Below are 6,961 nucleotides of genomic sequence, written 5' to 3'. Positions count from 1 at the left end.
TCCATAAGCCTCCTGTTGTGCTCCTTGGCTGAAGTGCTCCCCCTCTGAGGGACAGGAACTTTGAATTATCCATAGCCCAGACTTGTGGAAATGGATGATCAGATCCACTCATGCTTCAGTATTTGGTTTCCAAACCCATGTACTTCTATCAGGGATATAATATAATGTTATATGTTTTGATTTGAGGTATATATAGCAAATTGAAGATTGGCACTCCACCCTCAAAGTGTTGGCTCTGAGCTGGCACGTACTACTTAGTTGGTCTTTCAAACACTTTATCAGGCCAGCAGTTTGTGGAAGACAGTATGTGATATCAACAGTGAATCCCATGGTAAGAAGCCTACCATTACCCTTTTGGGAAATAAAGTTTTGTGGTATCAGCCAGTGCTAGTGGAGCAAACTTTCTCTAAGACTTTGGATAGTAGTGCTGACTGAGGCCATGAAGAAAGGAAAGGCAAACCATGCACAGAATACGTGTCTACTCCTGTTAAAATGTACCTATGTCTCCTACAGTTTGGAAGGGACTCAATATAATCAACTTGTCACCACATGCTCAGTTGGACTCCTCTAGAAATGGTACCATGTTAGGATCCTAGTTCAGCGTTTTCTTTGTTGCTGGCAGTTTAGACACTTAGCATTGGTAGAAGCTGTATCAGTGTTGGTAAATGAAAGCCCACCCATTTTGGGGGGCTATGGTCTCCATCTCTGCCACAGAGGACTGTCTCTATGAAGCCATTATGCCACCACTAGGGTAATGAATCTCAAAGTCTGGATGAAATACACTGTCAGAGTCATTTTGTCTTCTTTATTGTTGGATGCCTACTCTATGGTGAATGCGCTCTAATCTAACATTTAATTCTAAGATATTCACACTTTGTGCCTTCTTCAATGTGTGCATTCAGATTTGTCTATCTCAGTTCTCCTTGCCTCCAATCTTCCAGTCTTTCCCCTTACAAGTCCTTGACCAGCCATCCATGAATTTGGATATATTCTGATGTTGGGCCACTTTCCAAATGACCAGGTGGATAACCAGATGCATTGCCCAAAACTCTGCCTATTGGGATAATGTTCCCTATCTCCCTCCAACCACCAACTGTCTTTCAAGACCACCTCTGAGTAAGGATGTAAATGCAGTTGTCCATTTTTGACTTGTCCTCACATACCAAGCTGACTCAGCTGTAAACCAAATCTCTGACTTTTCCTTATTCTATCAGCTGGTCATTTGAGATCATAGTGCAACAGATATAAATTTATAGATGGTGCTGAAGCAACAGCAGTGAATGAAGTGCTTGTGCATTTGCTAGTGCTCTCTGGTCCTACTTATAACTGATTTTGATGTAGCATTCCAAGCTATGCTATGCTATGCGGTCAGGCAAAACCTGTCTGTTCATCACAGGCAGTTCTGGATACATGTTCACTTGATGTCCTATGTTCATATGTAAAAGTCAAACTGTAATAGAGGCTCACCAGCAACAGATAAACTCATCAAGAGGTCTGGAACTGGAAAGGCTTATCAGAGTTGTCAGGTGTTAGGCCCACATAGTTGGTCCTTTATTCTCCTGCCTCAATCGGTCATTAGAAGTGAGCTAGAAAACCATGGCTTTGGTGAGGGTAGCTCTCTGCAGCTGAGGGCAACTCTGAAGAGGGTGTTAGCTGAAAACTGCTGACAGTACTCTCAAGCAACTGGAGCGATCTGGGAGTCACATCTCCAAATCTATCTCACTGTGGAAAAGAGGCAACTTTGAGTTGGTGGAAAGGTACAAATTATTCACTTTGTTTCTAAGCTTATAAATGTTATATAACTCTCAGTTGCCAGTGTAACCTGTCCACATTAGTTATAAAGAAATGAGATGATGTTATCAAGTAAAAAGTTGAATCAGTGATGTAGCACAAAGCTGAGGTACCTCACGTACACACAGACTAATTTATGGCTATGATGGCACTATGGAACAGTGGAGAAAATAAGTCTTCATCTTCTTTTTTTTTTTTTTTTTTTAGGTATCTTAAATGTTTAGATTTTAAAACATTTACAAATTGCAAATTGCACTTTTTGTACATTTGATAAATGTATAGAGTTGTATATACACCACCATGATACAAAAACAGTTTTACTGCCCCAAAATATTCCTGAATGGTACACCATTGTAGTCACCCCCTTGACTCACACTTTCCCTGGCAACCACAGACCTGTTCTCTATCTGTAAAGTTTTGGCTTTTTGGTATAAATGGCAATATATACATACCAGAAAATTGCGTAGAGACATACAGTATATCATCTTTTGTACCTGGCATCTTTCTCAACAAAATACATTTGAGAGTCATCCATGTTGTTCTATCTATCAATAATTCACTGTCTTTTATTGATAGCAGTTTTACATGAATGTACCATAGCCTTCTTTTAACCACTATCATTTGAAAGACAACTGGGTTATTTCCAGTTTGGGAAGCACATGCATGTTTTTCTGTGAACATAAGTTTTCATTTCTCTTGAACAAAAAAAAGCTGTTTTTAAATAAATAGTGTTGGATGAATTGACTGTCCATAAGGAAAAAAAATTTTCTTATTATATACACAAAAATTAGCACTGGATTGTAAATTTTTGTCAAATATTTTTAAGTAGAACAAGGAATTAACCCTAAAGAAAAATTTTATTGGTATTTTAGTAAACTTAAAAATATTAAATGTATGAACTATAACAGTTTTAAACTATATTAAAAAGAAGAAATTTGGTTATCAAAGACATCAGTAAGAGAGTGAAAAGGGCAAGTACTAGAGTGACTTATAATATATATATGACTAGCAGAAATTTTATATCCAGACTTCGCTTATTTTTGCATAATCAATTAGAAAAGTGCAAACAAACTAAGAGGGAAAAATGGGCAAGAGACCTGAACAAGCAACCTAGAAAAGATGACACCCAATGGTAAACAAATTTACGAATATGGGCCCAATCTTTTTAGTTATCAGACCAATGCAAATTAGATCCACAATTCAATACTCTAATACTCATACTCCAGAATGGTTAAATTAAAAGTCTGACAATGCCTCTTTTTCTGCCTGGAACCATAGAGGGTGTAGAAGCGAAGAAGAAGAAGGTTCCTGCTGTGCCAGAAACCCTTAAGAAAAAGTGAAGGAATTTCGCAGAGCTAAAGATCAAGCGCCTGAGAAAGAAGTTTGCCCAAAAGATGCTTCGAAAGGCAAGGAGGAAGCTTATCTATGAAAAAGCGAAGCACTATCACAAGGAATATAGGCAGATGTACAAAACTGAAATTCAAATGGCGAGGATGGCAAGAAAAGCTGGCAAATTCTATGTACCTGCTGAACCCAAACTGGCATTTGTCATCAGCATCAGAGGTATCAATGGCGTGAGCCCAAAGGTCCGAAAGGTAGTGTAGCTTCTTCGCCTTCGTCAGATCTTCAATGGAAGCTTTGTGAAGCTCAACAAGGCTTCGATTAACATGCTGAGGATTGTAGAGCCATATATTGCATGGGGGTACCCCAATCTGAAGTCAGTAAATGAACTAATCTACAAGCGTGGTTATGTCAAAATCAATAAGAAGCGAATTGCATTGACAGATAACGCCTCGATTGCTCGATCTCTTGGTAAATATGGCATCATCTGCATGGAGGATCTGATTCATAAGATCTATACTGTTGGAAAACTCTTCAAAGAGGCAAATCACTTCCTGTGGCCCTTCAAGTTATCTTCTCCAGGAGGTGGAATGAAGAAAAAGACCACCAATTTTGTCGAAAGTGGAGATGCTGGCAACAGGGAGGACCAGATCAACAGGCTTATTAGAAGAATGAACTAAGGTGGCTACCATGATTATTTTTCTAAGCTGGTCAGTTAATAAACAGTACCTGCTCTCAAATTGAAAAAAAAAAAGGTCTGATAATGCAAAGTGTAACCGTGGATATGAAAAAATTCTGTACAACCACTATCACTATTTATTTACATCTACAGAAATGAGTATTGATGTGCAACAAAAGGCACACACAAGAATGTGTCAGAATTATTTATAATAGTTCCAACTGGAAACTATCCCAAAAACATCAACATGGAATGGAACAATGAGATTATGGTATATTTCAAATGATAGAATATTACCATGAAAAAGGAAAAAATAATTTTAAAAAACCTGTCACAAACATAATATTAAACAAAAGAAAAGATAAACATGACAGTATTTGTGAAGTTCAAAACAGACAAAGGAAAATCTGAATATGGTTAGAAATCAGGGTTGTGGTTACTTGAGGGAGGGGCAGGGGTATGGGGAAGGCCCCACATAAGTTCTTTCTTGACCTTGGTGATAGTTTCAAGGTCATTTTCTTTTTAAAACTATGTTGAGCTACACCTTTATGAACACTTTTCTATACAGATGTTGTATATTAATTCTAAATATTTTAAAAATATATAAGAGACACTACAAGGTTCCTGATAACTGAGCACAACTAAATTAGTGGTAACTTTAATCTAAATATTGTTTTAATTTCTTTTCAAAAAATTAGAAAACATATTAAGCTGTCCAGTAGGTTGGTGGTATAGAATCAAGAAAGGAGGAAAACCATTCGGGAGGATGACTCAGCACCTGATATTCTCTTCTTTTTAGCTCATGCGACTTTTCTTTCTTTGCCCCCATCAACTCCTCTGATAGGAGGACAGTTCAGCTGGATGTCAGTGCATGTCCTGGGTTTTGCTACTGCTGTCTTCAGTGTCTGCCTGTGTGTATGTGCATGTGCACCTGAATGCACCTCTTCACCAACTCCCTGGTTTTGTTGGGAAGGCATTTCCTAAAATCCTTCCTTCCTCCTACATTCCCCATTTTTCTGCACCCGCTAGGTAGAGGTAGATCTGACTAGTAAGTCTGAGAGAATAGCAAGGCGTGAGTTGCCCAGACACTTCCTCTGTTCTCTTCCCTTCCTCTTACCCAGAACATGGCTTTCTTTTTCTCAGCCACTTTGTCCTATGCAACATTATCCTAAGTGAGAAAGTTTCTCTTCTTTGAGGATGTAGGTAGCAAGTCCATTCGGCTGTTATGCTAAACTTAATCTTGCAACCTGGCCTTTCTTAGCAGTAATGCCAATACCCAACGTCTTCATCTGTCTTGCTCTTTTGTTTTGTTTTGTTTCTCATTTGCTTCAGAGCCAGAGTGGAAAGAAGGTAGAAAGGATGGGCTAATTATTGAGCATTTTCATGACTCAAATAACACATATAAACTCCAATGTAGAATGTGTTCATGGAATTTTATATGAATTGAGTCATTCTCTTAAATATTTTACTATATTCTAAATTTGATATTAGCAATACATCTCTTGCTATCTCTTCTGTGTCAAAAACTCCCTCCCCATGATTTCCACTTCTCTATTTCTTCCTTAAAGACTCGCTGAAGTTTTTCATGTTAGTTAGTCTGAGAACTCAGGAAATATGAAGATGAAAATGAAAAAGAGAGGATAAGGGGAGGAAGAGTAGAAAATATTATTAAGAGTGTCTGTTTATTAAATGGTCTCTATGATCCTACCTCACAGATGAGGAAACTGAGGCTAAGAAAATTAAGGAAGTTTCCCAAGACTACAAAGCTTAATAAAAGCTTCCTTTCTCTGAACTTCCATGTCACCTTCTGATTGTATTTTTAACCTAGCATATGCCATTTCTTGCCTTATGCAACTATCATCTTTTTCTATATGTTTCCCTTTTCATGAAATCAGTTATCAATCTCTTTAAAGCATAGATTGTTTTCTTTTTTAATTTATATCTATTCCCTCTAACACAATGTCCTGGACACATTAGGTGCTCAGGAAAGTTTTGTTGGTGATGACATAAGAGCTCAAAATTAGATAAACAATATTTAAAATGCAACAGTTATGAGATGCAAAATTTGAAGTTGTTGTGCATGTTTGGTGGATATAATAGAGAAATAGGTCTCTCTGCTGCGTAAGTTGTAGGGTATGGAAGGATATATTCTCTTTAAATAAAAAGTACAGTGGGCTGGGCACAGTGGCTCACACCTGTAATCCTGGCACTTTGGGAGGCCCAGTGGGTGGATCGCCTGAGGTCAGGAGTTTGAGACCAGCCTGGCCAACATGGTGATACCCTGTCTCTAGTAAAAATACCAAAAAATTAACTGGGCATGGTGGTGGGTGCCTGTAATCCCAGCTACTTGGGAGGCGGTGGCAGGGAGAATCGCTTGAACTCAGGAGGCAGAGATTGCAGTGAACTCAGATCACGCCATTGCACTCCAGCCTAGATAACAGAACAAGACTGTCTAAAAAAAAAAAAAAAAAAAAAAAAAAAAAAAAAAAAAAAAAGTACAGTGAAATTTTTAAGGACTTTAACATCAAGGACCCCACCATACTGCTTCCTAGCCATGAAACCTTGAGTGGGTTCTCAACCTCTCAGAAATAATGTTTCCCCCCTCAGAAAAAAATCACATCTCTCTGAGAGAGTTGTTAAGAGGTAATAGCTTGGGAAGATTTGAAATGGTAATAATATGATGCTCTAAATGTACATTAGATATTTGATAATGATATGTGATCTAGATGATAGAACATGATATATGTCACATAATGTGTAATATACATAATATAATATATGCTACATAGATATATTATATAATATTAGTCTGTCATTTTGTAATAACTCTTTATTTTTTTTAGCCAAAGCTCAGAGTGAATTCTCAATAAGTATTAGGCCTTACTCTTTAGACAGAGAAAATGCTGTTACTGTCACGCACGTGAAGTTACTGCTTCTTTCCTCTGTCTTCTTTATTCTCTATCTGATTTTCCCCTCCTTGACTATCACTTCTGACTCCAGGCATATGTCAGAACCATGAAATATTAATCAGTTCCCCGAGGGAAAGATTTTCCTAGGGCTTTTCTTGCTCCCGATTTTCCAAGCAACTGTGAATACCTTTCTTCCACCCTATACTATCTTGCTGCAGACCTGCCTACACTAAGGACACTT

The 6,961-nt window shown here is 37.9% G+C and overlaps 1 pseudogene; it reads left to right on the top strand.

Moving 5' to 3' along the window:
• The first annotated feature begins 3,167 nt into the window (after window positions 1–3,167).
• LOC102142481 (large ribosomal subunit protein uL30-like) lies at window positions 3,168–3,812 on the top strand (annotated as a pseudogene).
• Window positions 3,813–6,961: the final 3,149 nt, after the last annotated feature.

Source organism: Macaca fascicularis, chromosome 11, assembly GCF_037993035.2.
Source record: "Macaca fascicularis isolate 582-1 chromosome 11, T2T-MFA8v1.1".
In the NCBI taxonomy this organism is placed as follows: Eukaryota; Metazoa; Chordata; class Mammalia; order Primates; family Cercopithecidae; genus Macaca; species Macaca fascicularis.
Note: the sequence above shows the minus strand (reverse complement) of the source record. Positions and strands in the feature narration are given on the sequence as shown.